The following is an 11962-nucleotide window of genomic DNA, read 5'->3' as shown; positions in this document are numbered from 1 at the left end:
GGGCCCACAAAGTATATCGCCCATTTCTCAAAGGGTTGAAACGTCATCTGTGGATTCAAAGGCCTCTCATCCCTCTGCAATGGCTTGCTAGTCCTTTGACACACATCACACACCTTGCAATATGTTTTTGAGTCTTGATGGAGGGTTGGCCACCACAACCCCGCGCGTAGAATATTTTGTGCGGTTGCTCTCCCTGCATAATGTCCTCCTGTGGTGCCCCCATGAGCGTCCGTGAGGATGCTGCTTCTTTCGAACTCAGGTACATACTGTCACAATATCTCATAAGTCCCCATCTTGTACAGATGCCTAGCAATGATAGAGAAATCTTCTGCGCGCACCACTAATTCCTTCTTCTGTTGGATAGTGTATCCTTTTGGTGTAGTACCTGTCATTAGGAACTGTCTTATTACTTCTGATTTAGATAATCTTTGGCTTGTGAACACGATAGGCTGATCCAAGCCTTCTCCGCTAGCCTATGTCAGGACTGCTCCTAGCACTATACATGACGCGTCGACATGTACATGAAACTCTTTATTCCAATCCTGGAAGACTAGAATCGGCGTGACGACCATATTTTCTTTCAATATATCCAATCTCTTCTTACAGTCATCGTTCCAGCAGAATGTGACATCCTTCTTCAACAATTCTCCATAGGCGTGGTGATCTGGTCATATCCTTTGATAAAATTTTTGTAATATCCCGTATGTCCCAGGGTAGCGCACAGCTATTTCACACTCCTTGGCGCTTCCAAGTTCAGTATCACCGTGATCTTTGTGGGGTCTACCATCAGTCCCTGTCTGCAAACCACATGCCCCAACAAGTTCCCAAAAGGAACACAAAATAGACACTTCTTGAGATTGAGCGTGATCTGGTATCTTCAACAGGTATCCAGCATCAGGCACAAGCTTGCTACATGGCGTTTAACCAACCCAAATACAGTCCAGTCATCAAAATATACCTCCAAGAACTTATGAATAAATTCCTTGAATGCAACAACAACTACGCATGAGAAGATCGCAGGCACATTCTTCAATCCAAACGGCATTACAGTGTACTGAAAACAACCCCACTCAGTCGCGAAGGTTATCTTACTCCTGTCCTCCAGTACGATTTTGATATGGTGGTACCCAGAGAACCCATTAGTGAAGGAATATGCTCCCTGGACACCTACATTTTCCAACACTTCATCAATGAATGGAGTCGGGAAAGGATCATGTACACAAGCGTCATTCAACTTTTTGAGATCCACGCATATCCTTATTTCATCCTTCTGCTTCTTTTCCTATAACACCATTGGACTTACCCAGTCAGATTCTTCCAAAGGCTCAATGATGCCTGCTGTGAGAATCTTGTCCAGCTCTAAGCGAACCTTTTCCTTATATTTCAGATTGAGACAGTAAGGTCTTTGCTTAACCGGCTTCGCGTCAGGTTTCAATGTAATCTTTATCATTCCTAGGTCCATGATTATCCCTTTCAGATCCGTAAACTTGGTAAGGGATAAATCCTAGTATTCGTGGAGCAATTTAGTGACCTTATCCACCGTCGCATCATCCCAGTATTCTCCAATCTTTGTGAATTTGGGTTCTGCCTTTGTACCAATGTTTACTTGTTTTGTTTTCAACGATGCAGTGATATTAGGGTTCTGAATCTGCAGTCCTTGAACCTCACGGTGACCTTCTGTTTCTGGAATGTTAATCCTTCGCGGATCCTCGTCCTCATCTTCAATAGTTACATTATAACATTCTGGTGCATGACTCAACTGAGTAGCCCTTTCAGGCTGAATCAAGTCTAAAGGATCTTGCGGTATCCTAAAGATTGCTGCATTCACCTCTTGTAGCACATCATCAATACTGTCAAACCCGTCCTCAAACTGAATGTCATCATGAATCCCTCACGCAGGACATCCCATTTTCCTATCCCATGGCAAAGCTTGGTTTCTACATACTAGTTCATCGGGACAATATCCAGGGTGTGACAGAACAAGTGCACCCACTCAGGTTGGGGATTTTCTCCATAATCCTGGGCCCATTTTGCCAAATGCGTGCATGAATCATCCTGCCCATCATACTTGTCTGCCATATGCATCTTAGGCTTTCTGAATCGTGTTCTCACCATCCTCCCACATTCGTGTCAATCATCAAATCTTCCTTTATGCATACCCCACCATCTTGCGAGCGTAGCACGCAGTGCCCAGTCCAACGTCTAGAAGCACTGGTTTTCCAATACTTCCCTCATAAATTCATCCAGAAAACTATCTACTTCATTCAGGCCATCATAAGTAGGCCTATTTCTCACCTCTAAGGACACACAGCACAATGATCGGGTCATCATGTTACAATTCATCATAGCCACTTCATGTAACCGGTTCTTCCATCGCTCTAACTTTTCATCGGAGTCCGAGGTGTAGGAACTCTCGCAATTCCATGTAATTCGTCCATCCACGGTGGGATTCAACCAATCTTGGTCTCGTGTTGTTATATTATAGATACAGTCTAAATATTCATCACTCTCATAATCGCGGACTGGTTCAGTATAGTGCGATCCCTCAGCAAGATCTAGGGGTACTATTACGCGTAGCAATTTCTTCTCAAAGATCATATTCCACTTCTTGAGATTGTTTACCTTGTTCATATTAGTGGCCCAATCAATTCCTAAGAGCGCAGGATAGGGATTACTTTCATCCATTATCTCTATTACTTCAAAATCAGCCAGTGTGCTCGCTCCCTCTTTATCCACGGTCACCCTCTGTAGCCGCCCCATGGGGATGATCTTACGCTGATTCGCCATCCTTAGCTGAATTGGAGACCATTGCAGCGCGGGTGGTGGGCTCCAGTATTGCAGCAATAATGCTACAACTCCTGGGACTCCCTTTTTTACTCTTATCAACTCGGTAGTTCGTAACAAACTTGGAAGCAACAGTGCTATATGCACAAATACTAGCTCTTGCCGCAGCTGTCACTGGATCAGCTAGCACAAGTCCACTAGGAGCTTAAGCCAACTTCTATGAGCTCTTAGAAGAAGATTTTAATGGTGCTGGATGAAAGCTAACTCAAAGGAAGTTAGTCTACTTGCAGAAAGACGCTGGAAGTGGAAAGGGAATGCAAACCTTAGCAAACCCTAGTTTTACAGACCAACCCTACCGTTGCAAGGAAAGAGATGAAAGTAGCGGAAATGGATGCCATTGACTTCTAGAAATGTAGAATGCATGTGACTAAGCTACTCTTGCAGTGAAATATGAAAATGAATGTCTTTTTGTATTTTTGAGTAATCTTGTAGAATTATTATGCATGTGCTTAACTGTTTTGACTGTGCAAAGGTTGATTGATGGAAGGAAATGGTGAGGGCGCTTGCAAGAGGTTGATAAGGTGAGAAGAGGGCCTAAGGAGTCCCTAACACCCTTCCAGAGAGTTTCACAGTGATCGCGTCTTGAAAAACCGCTCTCATGATCTTCTACAAGAAGTCTGCAGGGGTTCTACAGGATGTTCTGAAAGGAGAGTTTGGAGGATTGAAGGTGGAAGAAAGGTGGAGAAGTGGAAATGGAGGTTGGATGAGGGTGTGAAGAGGTTTAGAACCTGACAAATGAAGCTGATAAGTGATGAGGATGGTTGGATTTGTTCAAGGAGGGGTAGAGCAATGTTGCACAAAAATATGGAAATTAGGTCAAAGTGAGAAAGTGTGGCAAACGAAAGGCAAGAATCTGAGTTAGGGGATGGAGTAGGTTGCGCTGATGGAGGAAGGGTAGGAAGGGAGGTTTCTCAGGTGTTCTGCACACTACTTCTTGAAACTGACCAAACAAAGATCATGCAAACCAAGTATCTAGCTATTCTAACCTAATTTGACCTAGGAACTAGCAACCATGATGAACAGAAATCCCTTGGTAGAAAATCATGTGAAATAACTTATGAAAACCAAGAAAGAATGAAATTAAGCATGTAATCACATCTGGTATCAACTTTTGCAACTGAGAAACTAACACTAGCAATTGCATGAAGAAGCAAGAACAATGTTTTTGTGGCAGCAAGGACACCGTGGTCTCAGCTCATGGTCCTGAGGAGGGAGAGGTGAGATCCAAGGTTGCTTGATGGCCTTTTTCAAAGATATTTTTTGCTATCAACCTATCACATCACTTTGAAACATGAAAGCTTTTTCAATAATAAAAAATGACCTAGATAACCAAGCAAGATTTTAATCTACTAACAGAAACTATTTTATGAAGACAGTAAAAAAACATATAACAGTACATAGAGGAAGACCTGGCACTTGGGTTGGGCCCAACCCCAAGAGCTACAGGCTCCTAAAAGAAGCTCAGAATTGATGCAACATAAAACTGGTTTCCATTACTCAGAAAAAAATCATGTCCAAAATGTGTTACAGTAGAAGCTCCAAAACGGGCTCAGAAACAAAGCAACACTATAGTGCAAAATACAAATGTTCAACCAGTAACCTATGAAGGCTGGAAGCCTTCCTATTTATGCACTACAAGGACCTCCAGTAGTCCTCCTTAATTCAAGGGCCTTGGCTGCTCAAAACTGCAGTACTCAGCCACTTCATAAAAGTTGCTCGGCTGCCTCTGGAAATCAACTTTGGTGGGCTGCTGAACTTCGAGCTGATAGTGGAGAACTCGAGGAAGGGGTCATTTAGTGCAGGAGACACCCTTCCTATGAATCCTCAGCCTTGTCCCCTCGTATTTGGCTGTCAAATGGTCCATAAACGCTTGATCTTGGTCCAAAAGTTGTCCACAAATATGCAACAACCACGTATTAGCCTTCATGGTCAAGTGACTATTCTCATTCATTCAATTAACATAAACATACTTCAAAAGCATACATAAACTATGAAGGATGGTGGATAAATGGAGAACAATAGGCAAAATGAGCTCAATAAGTTACCCATTTTTGGGGCTCATCATCACCCCCCTGCTAAATGGGTTACTCATCCTCTGAGCAACTAATCTAGCTCATCATCCTTGATAGCTTTGATTGCCTCCCTCACGTCCCAGGCCTCCGAGGTGATGTCTTCTTCCCGGTCATGAAATCCTGCTTGCCTTTCTACTTCCTCCCATTGCCTGTTTTCTTCTTCTTCCTTGACTACTTCCAGCAATCCCAAAAGCAAGGGAGGACTGAAATTTAGGCCGATCCAATTGGCCTGCATATTTTGCATTGACTGATTATAGAGGGGTACCCTTGCCAAGGCCTCCCTCATCCTGGTTGGGGAGTGGTATTCTCTTATTTTCAAACTGTGGGGCAGTGTGTTCCACCTCCTTATGCAAGCATGAATGCAGTTATCCCCCAACAGTCTTTCCATGTCCTCAAAGTGGGAAATGGCTTGAGCTTGTTGTTCAATGTAATCTGGTAAAACCTGAGGGTTGTTGGCTAGGTGCTGATGGGTACATATTAGAGCTGATGTATCCTTTGGTTCTGCCCTGATCATGAGTGGTTCACTCAGCTCCCTGTTCATAATTCCCGAATCTATGCTGCCCTCTTTTCCTCATGATTTAACCAAGAGGTCATGGCCATGAGTTGCACATCTCCCAATGTAGCATTGGGGTCCCAAAGAGTCATGTTTGGAAGGGCCAAGTTGTGTAAATACAATTCAGATAACTTAGCCTTATCTTCTGCTGAGCTGCTGTCACACAAGGTCATGAATTGATGGTAGCTTTGAAATGGAATGGTGCCCCTTTGGGCCAAGGTGTTAATCTGGAACTGTAACCATTGATCTTTAAGATATAGGGCATATGACTTGGTAGGTTTCCTACACTGCAAGACCTGTACTGCCCAGCTGGCCATGCAGGCCAGTTGGGATTCCTTTTCTTGTACCTGTTTCTTTAGAGACTATATTTCCTCAGCTGCCTGTGACTCCTTCTCCTGTCATTGTTTTGTTAGCGCCTCAACCTTGATTGTAGCCTGTCCACTTTTTGCTGTTCATCAGAGGTTTCTTTGTCTGCTGGAGGCTTTTCCTGTTGTTGTTGTTCTCCTAGAATGGAGGGCTTGTCTTCCTTATGAATTCCCTGTAGACATAGCTGCTGTTTCAGCAGCTCATTCTCTTCCTATAGTATGGCCCTCTGACTGCTTTCCACATGCTTCACCATGGCCAATTCTCTCCTTGACTCCCTAAGTTGTTCTTCTAGGGAGCCTATGTCTGCCACACCCTTGGACTTGGCAATCCTCATCCAAGTGTGAGTCCTAATTCTTTCTTCTTCCGGTGCAAAGAATAGTGGCACTGCAAATTTCTGGGGAATTATTTTCTTGGCTTCTAACAAGTTATAGTATGAGCCCAAGCTGGGCTAAGGGCTTGGTTCCAATATTTCCTCTGTCTTTTCTTCTCCCTGTGATTGTTTGGCCGCCTTTTCCTCCAATTTCTCAGTCTCTTTTAGCTTAGCCCGAGTTTCCTGTAGAGATTTCTCAGCTTCCTGTAGAGCTGTCTTTGAGTCCATTGTCTTCATTCTCTCTCTCCAGGTGGAAGTTTTTGGGCTTCCTCGTTCATAGGTGACGGATATCTTTGAAGGAGACCCTTCTTTTGGTTTAGGTGTTGTGTCCTCAATGATAATTGGCCCCTTTGACTGTGGTTGGGGTTTGCCTACTTTGATCCGTGTGCTCCTTCTTGCTTTAAAGTACATGGAAGTTTGGCTCTTTTGCTTCCCTTTTTGTTTTGGAGGTGTTTTTAAGGCGGCAAGCATAGCTGCTGCCTCTCTTGCCAATATTTCAGGTGATTTCCCCCTTTGCTGTTCTTTTTCCATGCTTCCTGTAGAAGTCCCTATGTCAAATGTTTCTGTCTGTATTGCGCCCATTTCAGGACCTGTCTTTTCCTTTTGTTTTGGTGTGACTGCTTTGGCTGTGATAGCCTTCACTTGTGATTTTCGTGCCTTCTCTGCTCTCCTATGCATTCTATTTTCCCTTGGGGTTTGTGCTGTTGTTTCTTGCTCTATTTTAGGCTCAGCAATCTAGCCCTCTCCCCCTTTTTCTGTCTGTCCTTGTTGTGCTTGAATGTCCTGTGTTCCTTCACCATTGGTTTTCTTACCTTCTTTAGTGTGTTCTCCCTCTTCACCGCTGGATGAGGTGATCTCTTCGGCCAGGATTCCAATATCATCATCTCGGGACATGTTTCGGAAGATTTCCCAAGATATGGGGACAGTGTAGGTATGCAGGGCATCTTCCATTATTAGCTTAATGAGCCCATGATGGGCCAGCTGATCTGGGGTCCCTTCATTCAATTTTGTACCACATTCAATTAGTGACTGAAGAAGAAAATACGGAATGCTAAGCTTCTCGGTTAGAGGTGAATCAATCCCATGCCTTAGTTCACACAACAACCTGAAATGATATCCATAGACAATGCTAAACCTCCCCTCACATGTAATGTACTTCATAATTTGGAAACTGACCTCACTCCAGAGAGAAGGAAAGCTGGTTCTCCTAACCCCATTTTTGTCTTCTACAGGATGTTCCTCTGGTAGGAAGAATGTTTTCTTGGAAACCTGGCCCAATGACCTCTCTTCTTTGCTCCAAGGGAGCCCTAATGACAGACCAGTAACACGACTGATGAGCTCAGGGGTAAGTTCTAGGGTCAAACCCCTAAAACTTACTGTGGCCTATGTATTTGATTGAGGTCTCAGGGACATAAAAAATTCCTTTGTTATCTCCTTGCCATGACCCCGAATTTTGTCAAAATTTTTTATCCAATCGGCCCAGGTGAAAAGGTCCACCACCTCAGGTTGCTCGTGTAGTTTGCTGGTGTCCAAGGGTTCTTTCCTCATGCATCCCGCTGGCATGGTGAGAGTGTTCTTCTTTTTGCTTTGAATTGAAAAAGGAATGTTGTTTATGGTTTTCCCCCTTAACTCAAGAAGGGATTTCTCGGGTATCAATATTAATTAACAACTATTCCCTGGTTTTCAAGACTGTTGTTGCCCAGAACTCGGCTGCCTGTTTATGAAAGGAAGAGTTTCGTTTTTACAGACAGAGCACAGAGCTCAATTTTTCTTCCCAACACATATACAGATATACAAATTCAAAATTTTCATACACAGGCTGACCTCCACAGTTGCATATCTTCCTACATGAGAATTTAAAAAAAAATAGGAATGTGGAGGAGAATTTGGATGCAAAAACAACTAAGAAACCCAGTTCAACGCACAGGCAAATGTTTTACTTCCAATCCCTAGGTAGATTTTTCTCTGGTTTCCCACTCTGATATCATTCAATTCACCACCTTTTCAAATGACACCATGTGTAGTGGTTCCAGCTAGGGTGCTAGACTGGACTCTATATTTAATATCGACCGAGGTGCGTAAGCTTAGAGGCGTGGTCTAAAATATATAGACATAAAGAATTACCGCCCAGGTGATTATGAGGTAAATTGCAAGGCTTCTTTACGGAAGACCGTTATATGCAGCCTATCCTTCACACACCTAGATTACCCTACTGATGTATCTGACTACAATGCTGGTTATGACATGCATCTATCAAAGCAAACTGTGAATCTAAAGACTGTGTATGATTGTGGCAATGATTCTAACCCCCTTACAGAAGTATCACTCAGAAAACCTTTGCTTAGTAAACACACACAGCATGCAAGATATTTACACTATGAAACTATATAAAAAGAACATGAATAGACTGTGAAATGAGGCAGAGTTTATGAGCATGCATCTGTAAATCACACAAGGACCAAATCTCTTACAAGATTCTTGTTCCAGATCCTAGTGCTGACCATTCAACATAACAATAAACCCTTCGGATGCGCACACCATATACATGTAATGAAACTCAAAACATAAAGGAATCGAAAGCTCAGATGACTGCAGCGTATATGCTATGTGAATCAACAGTTATGTAAATCGAAACTATGATGCAACCTGTGTGATACATAAATCGAAACCAATACAACGCTGTGTAAGCATATAGATTGAAACTAATACAACGCTGTGCAAACATATATATATATATATATAAACTGGAATGAAATGTAACAAAACGAAGAGCAGTATACCAAACAAAGGACGCAGGGCCCGTCCGCGCCTAAGGGTATACTGACTACCACCGTTCAGCAATCAACCAATGCAAAAGAGTGAACACACGTTGGGACTGTAAACAGTTCTGTGTATTAACTAAACTCTGTTCTGAGCAAATGTTTCAACAACTGATTAATTAACCTTCAAAACACTAAACTAACTGTATTTACACATGCGTACATACAGCCATGTCATCGATGCAGTGAATGTACATAGTGCTGTTGCCGCGTTTTTACATAGCTTTTTGCAAAATGTTTCCATACCATAAGTTTCAAAAAGAACAAAAATCAAAATGAAAATAGAACAATGCTGTTGCTGCTTTTATGCGCCAGAGTACCCTGCTTTGACTGAAGTTGACCGCATGCATAGGAGGCTCGATTTGGATGGAAGATAGGTGTTTGTCCATCCTTGGACATTCCACTTTTCGCCCATGCTTTTTGTTCTCGCTCATCTGCTGCGCCACATGTCAAACGGTAAACTCATTACAGGTTGTGGGTACTTCCTGTAGTCAAGTCATCAAAAACCTCTAATTCTGGAACATAAAACCCCTAAATTAATTCTTATGCAATTTAATAACTATAGAACAATTAATAATCAATATTCAAGGATTTTGAGGGATAAATGATGAAAATGTATGGATAAATGATGTGAAACTGGGAAGGAAAAAGGGTCTTAGGATGATACCAACATCTCTCCCCAACTTAAGGACTTAGCATGTCCTCATGCTACCCCAGAGGTACTCCCTTTGAACTCTGTGCTTGCATGGATCTCTGCTGCCTTGAGCAGGGTATCTACATTCTTCTTCACCTGTTGATCCTTCTGTCCCTTGAACTCTTGCTTCAGCTTTTTATATTTCTCTTTAAGAGCCTTTTTCTGGTTGTACCACTTAGTGGCCCAGTTGGAAATCTCAGATTGCTCAGTCTCTAACTCACTGATCCTTTCCTTTAGCTTTTCATTTGTCTTCTGTACTTCTTTGCTTTGTGCTCTGAGCAGTTCATTTTCTCTTTTGATAACCTTTTCCAACATGTTAGCTTCCATGAGCTCTTCTTTCAATTCCTCAATTTGCTTTTCTAACTTCTTCTGTCTCTTGGTAGGAGGTGGTGAACATTTCTCCTGCTGGTTATGGCTTTCCACCTCTATGTCAACTTCTGGTGCTGGTGGTGAATGAGCACCACTTTCAACATCCATTTGGGCAGGGGCAGGAGATTCAAATTGGTCTTCTTGCAGCTGAGTTTTTGTTGTCCTCCTTGATCTTCGGGAGTAGGTGGTGAAGATTTTGTCTTTCTCAGCTCTCTTGACATCCTCTTTTTGCATGTTTCTGGTCCTTATGCTGCCCTCAGGTTGAGGTGCTCTGCTGGCCTTGGACACTGGAATTTCCTCATCTATATCCTTCATAAACCCAGAATCTTCTTGCACTTCTTCTTTTTCCTCCTCATCTCTGATTTGGTTGACAGTTAAGAATTCTTTCCATGGCTTCCCTCGCTTCTGCAACTCATGTTCAATGAGGATTTTAATCAGGCCAAAATGGTATAGACTTTTGTCCTCATTCCTTTTTTGTTTCTGGATAGTTTTGGCCATCTTTGTTAAACTTTGCAGCAGAAAATATGGCACACTGATTACACATTGTTTCTTTAAATGGAGGAGTAGCTTGATGTGATAGAGATAAACAATGCTGTATCTACCTTCACATGTTATAAACTTCTGAAGAATGTAAACCATTTCATCCCAAGGATGAACTAACCAGCTTCTTGGAACTCCCTTTTTCCAATTTACTGAGGAAACTCTAGATCTGGACATGAACTGTACCCATGATTTCTCCTTGAATTATTTAGTTTTAAAGTACTTTTCTCCCTCAGGGCTGAGTCCAATTGCCTGAGCTATGGTATCCTCTGAGATTCTGAAGGAGAAGGTGCCTATTAGGGCCTTTTCTCCATTGAAGGTAAAGGCAAATTGTTTTGTGACTTCTTCATTACTCCCATGGAATTTTTCCAGAAAAGGTAGCCACTGTGCTTCTCTAAGAATCTCAATATAGTCTTCATGGTACTGTGAGCTATCGAATGTACTAGGTTCAACTCTATTAGTCATGGTGATGGCAGAGGGTTATGCCTCTAACCCTTCTCTGTCTACACTTTTAGAATTTAAACACAGAGATGTCAAGTCGGTTACCTGGTATATGTAGCTTCCTTCAATCTTCAATTATGGTGCTTAGCTGGTCGATATGACTGCTGTGGGTGTTAGAAGTAGAATGGTGATGCTTCCCTTTTCGGCGCTCACCAGTTTCACTGTGTAAACCGACCCCAAACAGTGATACTTTCCTCTGCGCTCTTTGTTCAAATTTTCACTTTGTAACCCCACTCAAATGGTAACAATCGCCTCGGCGTTCCTTGCTTCACTCCTTTACGTTGTAACTCTACCCATATGATGACAATCTCCTCGCGTTCCTTGCTTCAAACTTTCGCTTTGTAAGTTATGGGAACCGAGGATGTGAAATACCCTGTACTCGCCTTACAATGTAATCATACAATTTAAAACAGAGGGCTGTACGCTTGTATGCATATTAGCATAAGAACGTTGAGGGCGTACCAAAAGTGCTGAGCTATAATGCTGGGTAGCAATGCTGGGTGGCGAGGTTATAATTCGGGTGTGTGTGTGGTGTAAAACATATAGATCGTTTGTTATTATTCGACTGTATGGAGTAAAGAATATATATAGGCCGCTTCTATCTCATCCTTTATATTTTTTTTTAAACAAACACACAGCTCACCACGTGCCCTTTTCAATTATATTCAATCATGTAGAGAATGTTGGTATACCTGGAGGGTATATGTGTTGGTGATGGGTGTTAGGGATAGGTGGATGTAGGGAATGATGAAACTTGGTGGGATAAAGGGTGGTAAGTGGATGTATGAAGGTGTCCTTGAAATTAATTACAACAGCTTATAGTCACCAAAATTA

This window comes from Pinus tabuliformis, chromosome 3_2 (genome assembly GCF_031772625.1).
Source record: "Pinus tabuliformis cultivar Carrire ecotype Pingquan chromosome 3_2, CPIR1, whole genome shotgun sequence".
In the NCBI taxonomy this organism is placed as follows: Eukaryota; Viridiplantae; Streptophyta; class Pinopsida; order Pinales; family Pinaceae; genus Pinus; species Pinus tabuliformis.
Note: the sequence above shows the minus strand (reverse complement) of the source record.